This window comes from Cyrtonyx montezumae, unplaced genomic scaffold (genome assembly GCF_038088225.1).
Source record: "Cyrtonyx montezumae isolate F1298 unplaced genomic scaffold, pur_monq_1.0 scaffold_18, whole genome shotgun sequence".
Taxonomy (NCBI): domain Eukaryota; kingdom Metazoa; phylum Chordata; class Aves; order Galliformes; family Odontophoridae; genus Cyrtonyx; species Cyrtonyx montezumae.
In genome coordinates, this window is record NW_027071914.1 from 16,448,865 (window position 1) to 16,462,786 (window position 13,922).

At 48.3% G+C, this 13,922-nt stretch overlaps 1 protein-coding gene across 7 annotated transcripts in view; it reads right to left on the reverse strand.

The window, feature by feature from the left end:
• The window catches only part of AFF4 (ALF transcription elongation factor 4), a 51,810-nt gene extending 40,922 nt beyond the window's left edge, over positions 1–10,888 (reverse strand). For all 7 annotated transcript variants that reach the window (XR_010622109.1, XM_065734904.1, XM_065734903.1 and 4 more), the window contains exon 1: positions 10,520–10,888. The gene's annotated coding sequence lies outside the window, so the exon portion shown is untranslated. The remainder of the gene's footprint in view (positions 1–10,519) is intronic.
• Between the last annotated feature and the right edge of the window lie 3,034 nt (positions 10,889–13,922).

Here is a 13,922-nt window from a genome sequence, read left to right on the forward strand (position 1 = left end):
TCAGTGATGGACAGAAGAACTATCATGATCATTTGTAACTCAGCACTGACCACAAGAAGAGGACTTGGGACCCTTTAGAACTGAAAAGGCTCTGTGAGCATAACGTGTTTTATTACAGGTGAGAGATGGATCATCACACCCAAGATCCAGCACACAGATGCTAAGATAATATTATGATTAAGGTAAGCACCCAGCAACCAAATTTTAGAATCAAATAAAAGGAAACTTCTAATTTCAGCAGCAGAGCTCATTCAAAAAGAAAGCTTAAGCTGCTCACTACAACGTATACTAAAATGGCCTCAAAACGTTTACATCCAAGAATTTACTGAAGGGTTAAAAGATCTCAAACCACTCCTTTAAAACTTCTCTGCTGTGTGCAACAGTACTGCTGGGCAATGAAAACGTGGGCCCACTACCACTCCTTCCCCTGGATTAACCTTACCCAGGAGTCACTTTTATTTGGTGTCACTGTCAAGGACCAAGCAATGATTGCAGCTCATTCTCAGCTCAGCAAGGCACCCAAGAAGGGACTGCACAGCACCTGCCAGACCCTTGCACAAGGCTGTCAGCCAGCGCCCAGAGCGCTGTTAGAAACGTGCCCTATCTCCTCTTGAGAGAGGGGAAAAAAAAATGCAGATTTGAAGTGATTGGTTTTGCTTGGCTTTCTTTTTTTCTATTCCTTTTATGGACAGGATGAGGCAGCAGCTGCCCGGCTCTCCCAGCTTTCTTTTCTTCCCAGGCAGTAGAGATGCTCGTGGGCCACCAGCGTCAGTCCCTCCTTTTTGTCCTGTCACAACAGAAAAGGGTACAGAAAGAGGGAAATCCAGCAAGTGACAGCACAATGCCCTGCTCTCCCCTTCTCTTCCGGAGAATGCAAACAGCAGAGGAAGGGGTCATTCAGCTGCCAACCGTCCCCCCCACACCAAGCGACCACACGCATGGAGGGCACAGACCCCGGCGAGGAATGGCTCAGCAACAGGGACATTATTCCCAAAGGCAAAGAGCCTGCCCGAGATTGAACGCTGTGATACAGCAAAGCCATCATCTGCACAAACTGTCCTTTCCTGCATCTGTCACAGTTCGGAGCCGGGTCTCCCAGGCAGACAGGATAAAGTGGCTTCAGCAAACTCTTGTAAGCCGAGCAAAGTTTCTGCTGTAAAGCGAAGCAGAATTTTAACTTCGCTTCCTTTAGTGTTTTCATTTCTTTGCTTCATCTTGCTATAACAAAACAACTTTCAGGGATAAAACGCTCTCTTAACCAAGCAATGAAACCCAGTTCTGGTGTCTTACATTCAAAAGATAACAAGCAAGCAAGCACTGCTGTGAGGATCCATCGCAGCAGAGTTTTGCCCTCTGCTGAGAACACAGTTTTGTTTCTCACACAAATCTCAGTTCAGCAAACTCCAACCCAATTTGATCTTTCATTCAAACGTTCATTCAAATTTCATTCTCCTCATCCTTGCAGTGTTCCATCACGAGCAGATCCCACAATTCGCATGACGCGAAAATGGAGCATTGCAAACACAAAACTTCTACGAGCAATTTCTTCATGTCCACACAAGCTAACCAAGCATATTGTAATAGTTTCCCAACAATATTCTACAGTTTAATTGGGCAGAAACTTAATAGCAGAAATCCTGTGCCTACATGTTCTTCTGTTTAAACTTTGAAACAAAGACAATTGGTGTTCAAATTTTATTAAGCAACAGTTATTCAGAAACTCAGCATTAATCTGGCTATTAGAGTTCTGATTTCCTCACATAAATTTACTGTCCTATAAAGTCTCATTACATTTGAGTATTATGAACTCTACAGCATCAGGATTAAGACAGGATCTCTGCAGAAATCCTCTGACAAATACGTTCTGTGTATGATTTGAAGCAATATGTAATGTTTTAACAAAGTGCCATCCAAATGAAGAGAGTACCAGGGTGAAAGGGGAACATCACACTCGTGACAAGGTTCGTATCCTCCTCCTGCATAGCAGAACTACAGAAGAAGCAGGAGAGAAAACACTATCACTTACATCACTCAGGTTTAACTGCCATTCCCTCCAGTCCCACTGAAAGATTGCCTGTGCGCTATCTCACAATACATTTATCTCCCTATCAGAACCAAGAATTCTGCTGCAGAACACACTGAAACAAACGTGGTTTTGAGACAATAAATTCAACTGAGGCACTAAGCACCGAGCTCCCGTGTAGCTGCTCCCAGCAGCACGCCCTGCTCCACACAACAGCAGCAGCATCTCTGCCCCTTCTCCGGGCTCCTGCAAGCAGAGCTCACTTTCTAAACACCACTTTTATTTGACATATCTTCACGCACATGAGTGCCTGGGGAAGCAGCTCACAAGCAGAAACTGAGCCTGTTAAGGAGAGCACGTCTCTCCTGCAGAGCTGGCTGTGCTGCCCTCCCAGCTCGTGTCCCCAGGCCCCCTTTGCTGCCCACCACTGGCACTGTGCTCCCTCTGGAGTGTTTCCTGGTTTTATTTCGTATTTCTTCCACAGTTCTTTTTACCACCCATATGAGCAGGGCCCTGACACAGCAGCCACAATGTGCACTGTATTACTGTGGCAGTAATATCTTCTGGCAGAGAGAGGCAGTGCTGTTGAGGACCAATGCAGCCCCCGCTTACCCTCAGTCAGCAGCCGCAGGCCCCTGTCCTGAGGGGCTTCTTCAGAGGGTAACAGCATATCCCACAGAACACACATACTGCTTTTGGCCTCTTCAGATGTAAAATTAACTTCTTCACGTGATAAACCAGCACTGGAGTTGTGCACGCTGTTTCTGGGCTGCCACTCTGAATGTATTTCTAACAGCTCGACAGACAAAACTGCAGAACGTACAGCCCTAACGACACACATAAATTAAAATCAGCAAGACCGAATGAACCTTGCCACTAGAAAAAGTGTTAAACCAACTTCCAGTACGAAATTAAGGACAAAGACAAGCGACCTTGCAAAACTCCTGCCAGAACTCAGCAGAATTTCGAAACCCTTAAAGCAACAGGCCGGGTTAGACCAGAGCCCTGCAGCCATGGCAGCGTGGTACAAACCCACCCACAGTGGGTGAGGTGCACACAGGGTTAAAACAGATCGTGGTCTCTGTGTCTGTACTTAGCAAGAAATTACCCCATAACACCAACCAGTGAGATTCAAACGCTGCAGTTCTCTCAACCAAGATTAAAACGTGCTCATCTTTGCCCGTCTTTAGTTTCTGTGTGTGTCAGTGAGCCATCAGCAGACGCCCTGAAGGAACATGTGCTGCTGAGGGCTCAGCCCTGGGCTGATCAGCTGCAGGAAATGATGCCAGGGATGCTATGTGTCACTTCGGTGCAGATCCTGCTTCGTGTGGCTGTAAGACAACATGAGACTGTTTTCTTACAATCACAAAAACTATTGGAGGAAGCTGAAATTAGAGAAAAAGGAAGAAAGGAAAGACTTTCTGTAGGAGCTTATTAGCAATTAACAAGCTGAACTCCTCTCCTAGTAAAAAGCGTTTCTGTTAATTATTGGCTATGAATGTGTCACAGAACAAACTCCTCACTTCTGTTTCTTCCTCACTAAATATAATTGGTGCAGATATTCCAGCAGAAGTAATCCAGGGAAAAACCTTTCACTCCATCTCCTCCAGGCTACCTGCACTATCACTTTCACCAGTGTGGATCAGCGTTCTCACACTGCCAACCCATCCTATCTGCATCCTAAGAACAAAATCGAAACGTAGCAACTCCAAAACTTCCAGAACCGGGCACGTGGGAGCGATGGCAAACAGGAGCAGCCACCCCACACCTCTCACCAACAGCCCATCACCAGCACATCAGCCACCACTGCACTGCAAGGCTCAGTGCCACAGAAACACAGAACTGGAGGGGACCTCCAGAGATCATCGAGACCAACTTCCCTGGACTAGTGAGCCCAAAAAAGCAGCAAGCAGAGAACAAAACAAAGCAGCCGACATCAGCAGGCACCCACACACTCAAACATACACACAACACCTGCTGCAAACAAACAGAGCTCTCAGTAAGCTCTCTGCCACACAGGACCACCCAGTGCATCAAAGAGATGTAGGACAGTACAAACATTATGCCCGTCGTACCTCATCTCGTCCAATCTTTATGCCCAAAGGCCCCAAGATATGGGAATAAAATAAACGTATCTGTACAAAATCAAGCATTTCCCAGTCACTGCAGCTTCCACTGAAGTTACTGTTTTCCCTCACGTCAAAGCACAGCCCCACCTGCTACGCTGACTTTACCAAGCATTCCTCCTTTCAGAGTCCCTTAAACCATTTTTCCATACTCATTTTTTCCAAATTTTTCAACATAAAGGCTCCATTTTTCACAGCTGGACTTTGCCCAAGCCATTTTTTAATTATCTTTGAATAAGGAAATGTTTATGCTAATAGCAAGGGAAAACTGCTCCATGAGATCTTCAGACTTTGTCAGAAAGCTATGGTTTATATTCCTCTGCCCACAAAGACATAACATTACACAAAATCATTTTGATGTGGTTTTCTGGATCTGATTCTGCCCTCCCATACAGGAAAAATCTTCTGTTTGTTGCCGTGCAGCCAAACTACATAAAGGGAACTGTGGACTCTTATCTCCTCATCCAACTTGCTTTAATGATTTGTGCACATCAAAGTTTGATTAAAACCAGTTAAACACTTCCATCAACAAAATCTCCTTAACGTCTTCTGGAGACTGAATTAAATGCAGAAACAAGGCTATATACGTGAGTACACAGAAGTACACAGTTTTTATCAACTGTTGAGCTTTTCCAGTAACATCAGAATAGCTAGTAACACACATGGAAGTATCTATTTACTATCCTGAAGCATAATTTACATTAAAATATCTCATATTTACATTGGCCATCTGCAACAGCCATTTCAAGAAGGCCGCCCGCAGCAGGACCTCGCTAACACCAGGGAAAGGGCACTCTGCATCCGACAGATCCACGCAGCCCTACAGCAACGGGGCAGCACCCACTGTAAATGTCAGCTGCAGTGCACAGCGCTGCCAGAGCTCGTCTCCAGATTGCTGCTGCTGGAGGACCAGTTATGCTCACATTGCCTTACATGGCTCCGGGGCGGCTGCGTGCTTATCTGGGAGCGTGTGCCCCTGGGTAGGTGCTTGCCACCCCGCTGCTGCAGGCAGGGAGAGCGGCACAACAGCTCCTCCATCCTCCTCATCCATGGTCCTATAATTCACACTGCAGTCTGGTCACAGTTCAGTTCTTGGGAAGATTTCTCTGGACCTGCAGCACCGTGCTGAGATGTTGGCGCTGAGCAGCACAAAACCTCAGCACGTTTGAGAAGCAAAGCTGCTTAAGGAAAGGACCAAGCAGGGAGCACTTCCCATTCCACATCACTGAAATCTCAGAGCCTGAGCTAAGGACAAGTTTAAACAACTCCTCCTGCCTGAAGAGCACTTCATAACCAGTCATTGGTTAGAAACACTGCATTCTAGTTCTAATCATTACATAGATCTTCAATTTTTCTTAAGAATTGTAAAGGTTTGTTTCAAAAAGCTCATTCAGACAGGAATCAGAAAAGCAGCACATGCTGAACTGCACGCAATCCCCATGCCAACACTGCCAAAGACCCACTCTGGGTCTTCAGGAGAGCCTGGAAATGTGAGGCACAGCCAGGCAGCTGAGGCTGAGGCTGCCATGGGGTGCTGGACGGGGCCCGGGTGGAGAAGCCCAGGCAGGTCAGGGTGGAAGCAGTGAGGGTGGGAGACAGAAGGCTCTGACATCACTGTTGGCAAGGTCCTAACTGTGGCAGGTATAAGACAGCACCATTTGTACAGCTCATAGTTATAAAAAAAAAAAAACAACCACCCAGCTACAGCTATTCCACCCATTACAGTGCACAGCAAAGAAAAGAAGCCACTTAGCCACTGAGAAACGCACACTCAAGTCTCCACTGCTGCCTTGCAGCAAGTTAGGAAAAGCCCAGCTCTGCCCCAACAACCACCTGACTGCCTGAAGAGGGTGCACTGCAAGAACAGCACCTGGTGCTTTAATGGAGTTAAACACAGCATCACCTGGAGGGAAGGTCAGCAGTGCCCACCACCACCTGCACGCCCAACAATGCCAAGCAACGTACAATCCAACACAATCACCTAATGGAGACTACAAACTGTGGGGTACGCTTTAACACCACACACAGTAAAAGCTGTAAAAGCACCGTGTTTGGAATCCACTGAGCTTTAACTCACATGCTCCGACATCTCCTGGCCACAAGAAATTCACTCTGGAGAGCTCTGAAGAAGCACACACAATTCCCTTCTGCTCCTCCACTAAAAAGCCACCAAACTCAGCAACTCAGGGCAGTTTGAAGTGCAGCCTAAAGGACACACATCTTAAAGCCACTTTCAGAAACTGCAGATAAGGAGGGAAGCATCGGTCTTTGACATGAAAATAACCACGCCACCAGCTTTAAGAGAGCTGCAGCACTGTGCCAGCTGGCAGGCTGCTAGCCCCCATCCTGCCCTCTAATTGTAAGGAAATACAGAGCAGGACACAGCTCAGGGTTGCAGAGGAGTACATCTATCAGCAGTGAGAGATCAGGAATAAAAGTCTGTACTGAAGAACACGATCACTGCAGGATTACAGCATCAGTAAAAGTATACTGTTGATTCGTTTAGTTTTAAAACATGGACAACTAACATGTCTGAGCTAACAATAATTGTTTAATATCAGGAATCACAAATAAAAATGAACTCAATAAAGAGAGATCAATAAGTGGGGTTTGTGAGCAGTTCAGTGAGCAGGGTTGGGGCTGGTTCCACACCTCAGCAGAATGCAGTGCAGGCAAACGTTAGTAATGAGCTGTTAACAGAAGAAAATTATTTCAAGACTTCAGGGCAAGAACTTCTTTTATTCTGTGTTTGTACAATACAATCACACCTGTGTTTTTTTTTTTTCTCTTGTTGGTACCTGGTGCTATTAATATACTGGGTTTTACATTCGTCAGCAGGAATAATTAAATCAAGTAAGAACAAGAGACACGACAACTTGAAGAACTACAAGCTAATGCACTTGGGAAGAAAATACAGCTCACTACATTAGGGAAAAAGGAGGTCTGAAACAAAGCTGGAGAAAGAAACTTGGAAAGCAGTAAGAACTGGAGAGCCCGGGGAGATGGCAGGCACCAGAGAGACACGAGAGCATGACGCAAACAATACTGCAGCTACATGGGAAAATGGGATTCGGGACTGCACGTACGAAGCTGGCATGACACCAGGGGAGGAAGCGAGCACTGAGCAAGGCACCTCTGTGGGGTCACACACTGCCCTCCCCCAAGCAAACCCCCAACAGGAATATGTACCTCTAGTTACTGAGTAACCATAAAAAGAGAAACTCCATCTGGATTAACATAGCTGAAAAAAACCCACCATGAAGCCTAAGAACAGTACTGCTCGAAAAATATTGGCTGACTAAACTCAGGAGAAAAGCTTTATGGCAGGAAGGAGCCGGAGCCTCTGCAGTTATATTTCCTGAGCTGCGACGCAGCCCCTAACATTTCACAAGGTGAAAGTCATCCTGTCAGCCCTGAGTAACTGCAGAAAAGGAACAACCCTGCAAGACAAGAGTAATTGCTATACATTCTTTCACCTTTGCTTTTGCAGTTCCATCAATTCCATTTCTTACTTTCTTATTTTAACACAGCTAGCAATATGTCTTACGTACGTCTACTAACACTATTCTACTGAAGCACAAACTCTTAAAGTTCCCTGACCCCTTTTCAGACTCCTCATGCTCCTCAGTCTGGAGATTTTCTGCTTTAAGAGATGATGGCACCATCAGCTTTTCTGTGACACAAACTCCAAGAGAGACACTGAAACACATGACCTGGAGGGCAGCACTCAGGTGTTGTTACTCCTCAGCCACTCAGAAGGTAACTGTGAGCTCACAGTAACAGCAGAGCAGTCTGCCCATAGAGCAAACCATGCACGTGCAACATTACACAAACAAACTTACACAGCTGACAGCAGCAGAGCATAAACCTCACAGCCACTCAAATCTCAAATCTCCTCTGACACCCTCAGACACGACGCCGTGTCACCAACTTTCTCCCAGCTCTGCAAATACATTACTGCCCATTAATGTGGTCACTTGAAAGATCCTAGTGCTCTTCCCACCAAGGGAAGACCTGCCTGCAGGACAGCCACTCATTTCACCTCTCAGAGATCAGTCTCAGATGTGGATATCACTTGCTGCTGTTTCTGCCCTCAGCAACACAGACTTCAGGTCATCTAGAGCAAGGAAAAAGAATAGTAACAACTACAGCAAACTCTCCAAACAAGAGAATGAGCAGCAGGGAAAAGAAGAGAGGTGCTGAAGCAGTGATGAGCAGTTATGGCCACTCTCACAGCACAGAAAGTATCATGCACAGAGGAGGCAGCCTCCCCATCCAGCACCCGACCACAGTCTGCCTGCTTCAACACACACACAGAACCCGTTCCCTCACCAAGTAACACACTAACTTTGGTCCTCTGTCACATCTGCCATGGAAAACCAAGTGCAGCAGAACAGCCTTGGGAGCAGCTGGGAGCTAGGAAAGGAGGGAGGAACTGAAGTGTGCTCGCCAACTTATTATCTACCAACTGTGAGGTCAGGACAAACTTACACTGAAAGTATTTATTTACAAAACCTGAACAATGCAAACTCTGTGGAGTTTGTGATAAAAAAAAATATGTGGCATCCTTTCATTAAATAGTTTGGTAATAACCATGGAAAAACACATCCCATATCACCAAAAAGACAATCAAGAAATATCTCAGAAGTTTTATCAAGTTCACATCATTGTAACTGGGAAGAGTGCAAAACACACAAACATGATCTTGTTTTTTTGGCTGCTGTGTGGATTTCTGAGCAAAACTGTTGAAGAAAACCTACCCCAGGAACTCTGTTTCCCTCTCACAATGTTTGAGAAAAGCAGTAACTGAGAACCAGGAAGATGCTTAAAGAAAATATCAAGGAACTTAATCCAGTTCTGAAGCTCGAGCTGAACTTTACCATGCTCCTTCATGACTAAGAACAGCGTTCAGCAGAGGAGGACTTGCTCTTGCACAAAGCTATAAAACAAATACAGCGCAGTTGGGAAATCATAAAAGATAATATTGATACATTAAGGAAGCCAAAATATTCACCATGCCCAATAAGAATTCCATGCCCATCACCACAAGTCGTTGTACAACTCAGGTACCATACCCACACACAGCCCTGCTGTGACTAAGGCACCTCGCTGAGGCTGGGACACAACAGCAGTGCTGTGATGTTAATGGTTCCTCATTAGGAGATATTGGATGCCACTCCTTCCATCACTTGACTGGACCCTGTTTCACAATAACACCCCAGGCTGCACAGCACTCCTTCTCGGAGAAGTGTTCAGAAGTTTTAAAGAAACATAAGGAACTGAAGAAGTACTTCTGAGGAAGTTCAGTAACGAGAAGAGAGTCGGCAGTGCAGTGAAATAAAGGCAGATACTTCAGGAGAACAAGTTAATTTCCAAGAGTGTCAGTGCTGAGTAAGTGCCTGCTCTGCTCGCAGGAGGCAAGTGGGAGGGCTGACTGACATCAGTGGGAACACTCAGCTCCGTCAGCACCTTCGTAAGGAAATGATCACATAAGAGCACACCGGGCCCTGGAGATGGGCCACAAAAGGGGCCCACAAGTGGAACTGTCTCGCTGGGGTATCAGCATTCCAGGCCATGTTTGAGGCATGGCTGCACGCATTCAGGTGAAAGGAAGTTAAAAGTTTGCCACATTTCCATTTCAAGGAGTGAACAGAACAGTCAGCATCTGAAAGCACTGAGCTCGACAGCACAGCACCCATCGCTCTGTTGACTGAAAAGAAACCACCTCATCAACCCAGGTTCAGGAGGAATGTTAGGTGACAGCTCTCCCGAATACAGAGCATAATGCGATCCTCATCGCGGGTGATGCTTTACGTAACAGCTGTACCAGGAGGATGCACCGGCACACCAACAACCTGCAGCCCCCTTCTGACCGACGGCAGTCCCTATGCCAAACGATCTCCCATAACCACAGCAGCGCAGAATCCCCCGGCGCTGCCCCTTCCCCAGAGCCGCTCGGGTGCGGAAAACAGAGAGCGAAGGGGAAGGAACAAAGCCCCGACGTCGAATCAGAAAAAGGATTAAACCCCGCGGCCCGGAGAGGAGGCTGCGCCGGCCCCGTGAGCGCCCAGCAGCATCCCGAGCAGACATTTTAGCGACGGCCCACGGGGTTTCGCTCTCCGAAGGGCCGGGGGTCATCGCCGCGGCCCCGCGGTGCCCGCTCGCCCCGTGCCGGGGGCTCGGGGCCGCCCGCGGCGTACACAGATGGAGGCGGCGGGGCCGGGAGGAGGGCAGCGCCGAGCAGGGGCCGCCCGGGGCGCTGGGCCGCTGCCGGGATCCCGGCCCGCCCCGCCGGGGCTCCGGGCTCCTGCGGGAGGCGCTGCCCGGCCCGGCCCGGCCCGGCGCGTCCCCACCCCCGGCCGCGTCTCACCTCCGTTCGCCGCTCCGCTAGGCCCGGACCATTTCCTGGCTGCTGCCACCGGCCCGCCGGGCGGGAAGAAGGAGGAGGAGGAAAAGGAGAAGGAGAAGGAGGAGGGGTGCGAGGAGCCCCGAGGGAGCGGAGGACGAGGGGCAGGCCCGGCCGCCGGCGCGGGACGAGGCCCGGGGCGGGAGGAGCGGCTCACAGGCGGGAGGCGGCGACGGCGGCTCCCCAGGGCTCCCGCCGCTCCATCGCGGGGCCGGGGCCGGGCTGGCGGCGAGACGAGGTTGGGGTGGGCCGGCGACGTCGGCCTGGGCGGCCCTGGGCCCGGCTCCGGCTGCCGCCCGCCCTGCGCCCGTCCTGCCGGGCCGCGGCTCCTCCCGCAGCCGGGCACTCGCGCTTCCCAGCAGCCCCCGCGCCACCGCAGCCCCGCGCCGCTCACGTGACCCGCCGACGGTTGGGGGGGGGGAGGAGGGAATCTCCGCGCACACGTGACCACGCCGGGCAGCGTTACGTCACGACGTTTCACGTCACGTCGCGCCACGTGACGTCACGCGTCAGTCGCGCCGCACCCCGAGAGCGGGCCCGAAGTCCCGGTTCTGGGCTTCGTTTCACTCGCACGTCATCCCGGGCCCGCCCTCAGCACCGCCCCGGGCCGTCCTCACGTCACCGCTCGGGGGCGCGTCGCGTCGCGCCGTTACCGCTGGAGCGCTAAGGGTGTGTGTCAGCCCGAGAACGAACTGTAAGGCGGAGCGGGGCGCCCCGCCCAGGCCGCGCTCAGCGCTCCGGGACGTGCGGGGACCGAGCTCGGGTCATCTGACGGGGGAGCGCAGCCACACACCTCGCGGTGGGCACTCACCCGGGGAAGGGCTCTTCCACGTGGACGGTCCGTTACACCGGCATTAAAAAAAAAGGTATTTCCAAAGGAGGTGTAATAAGTACACTGTATAGAAGTTCCCATTTAAAACACGAACAAACACATCAAACCTTCCACAATCCAGCTCTGAAATGCAGTAGAACACAGTTCCACTTAGTGTTCATATTAAAAAATAGATTTCTTCCAAGATATTTCTCACACAAATGTAATTCAAACTCCAGCACTGCACTTAAACCTTCCTTTAAAAAGAGCCTCTGACACTTAGGCTGCAGGGATCTGTCCTGCAGAGCCACCGTGAAGTCGTACAATAGGTTTGAGCCTGGCACCATCTGAAATAGATGAACCATTTTTACTGGTTAAATGTGAAGTCAGTTCTGAAATGGAAAGATATGATCACACGAGGATGAACTCTGCCCTGTCTCAAAGTGCAGACAGCTTCCCGGCTTCATGGAGCCGGGGAGGGCACAGGCTGCTCCTCTGAGAAAGTAATGCTGTACTGTAAGGACAGGAACAGGAAGTAATCAAAGTACTTTATTCCTGTCACGTCTCAGTAATGCCTTTACAATTACGTTCTGACAGAGACATTTTTGGTGTATCACTTCTCAGAAGCCAAGCTTGTATTCTGCGTTATGTTTTGTATTACTCCTAACACCTCCCCCCACACACTCTTTATTTTTTATACACATCTTGAACGAAGTAAGGCTGTGAAGATCTGCCTGACACAACTCATAGCTCAGTGTCTGCTTACAGACACATCTTGGATAAATGGAACTGGGTTAAACAGATTAGATCCATGAGGCTCAGGTATGCTGAATGATTTTTGTGCAAAGCAAATCTACTTGATAGCTTTACACTGGAGTACCAGGTTGTCCCCCCCCCCCCCTTCTTTTGCTCTCCTGTCACTCAGCAGTGTTTTTCCTTGAAATGCAATGCCATTTCCTGAGGCTGTTTTTCTACCAGACTGCATCAATCACTTCACTTCAATTAGCAATGGCAGCTTTGCTTGAAATTTGAAGGATTAAATTGAACCTTTTCCAGGCTACACAGCTCTCATGTAAATATACGTGCTTGGTAGATAATTTTGAAGAGGGGAGGGGTTGCTTCGTTTGCTTTTAATTAACACCTTTTGTACTTAACCTAGAGCTCTGAAAGACAGCGATTAAGGAAATACCTGTCCAAAAAAAAAATTGGAATTGAAGCATCTTATGACGAGGGACCGTGATGCAGCGTGCCGAAAGCTGAACTGGTAAGACTTTTCATATGCTGGTGGGCTTTAACCTGTAAAAGACACAAACGCCGAGGGCAATTCACAAAAATAAAATGCTGTACTCAAAAGCAAATCCCCAGTGTGAGAGTAGATAGCTTTACGGCTGCTCTGGGACTGCATTGACTGCAGGCAGTATTGGATATGCGGTTAAAGCAGTCAGACATCCCAGTCTCCCCACTCATAGCCCAACAGCAGACTAGAAATGAAGTTAAGGCTTCCTTATTGTACCTCCTGCTCACAGAACCTAGCATACACAAGCGTTCCTTCTGCCCTTGTGAATGGACCCAGTTTGTCTGGCTGCAGACACTGTAAATAGAAGTACAAAGAGACCAACCCCCTGAACTCAGTGACTTGCTCTGGAACTTAGCAAATTGTTTGGAAATCATCAACTTTCCTTTCTTGGCAAAGACGAGTTAATGAGGAGTACCAATACACTTCTGATGAACCACCTACATAAAATACTATGGGCATTACAGGTTACAGAAACAAACATGCAATGCATCTTAATAGGGCAGCAAAGATAATTCAGACTCAATCCCTTGTCCTCTCCGTCTTAAGTAACTGCTGTTCCTCATTGCAGTCCTCCTTCACACCCACACAGCTGCTACTGCTGCTCAGCCCCCCACACACACCACTCAAAACCAAAGCCTTTACTCTCTGCACATGGTCTCCATCCAAATTGGCATCAGATCCCCCTTGCAGCCATCCCCTGTTCCTGCTGTGCCCCTACAGAGGAAGTCAGGGCTGAGAGCTCCCTAACTCTCTGCTCCAGTCCTCACACACTTTGCCAAAGCTGTTACAGGGCTGGGATTAGGGTCATCTCTAAGAATCTAACTTTCCAAACGCCCCCCCCCCATCACCACCTCTTCCACACTTTTCTGCTATATCACTTTCTTTCTGACTGCTATTGAGTGTGAACTTAGAAAACACTGTTTAATAATTTATTAACGTTTCCCATTAAATAGTACATTTACTCAAGAGGACTTCAAACAATTTTCTGGTACTTTTATTTACAAGTCCGCAGCACTCTGTAAAACACAGTAATGATTACAGACTAAAACACACAACGTGTATATTTTCAAACATTTAAATATAAGCACAGTTTATTCAAAAGTAATACTACAGACTACATTTTCCATAAAAATATAAAAAATAGTTTAGTTACTATATTTTACCTAAACCAGGATACTGAAGAATTCTTCCACGTGTGATATCCCCTCCCAAAAAAAAGGGAACTGCAACAGTAAGGACTCCAGGAGACAAAACCACCA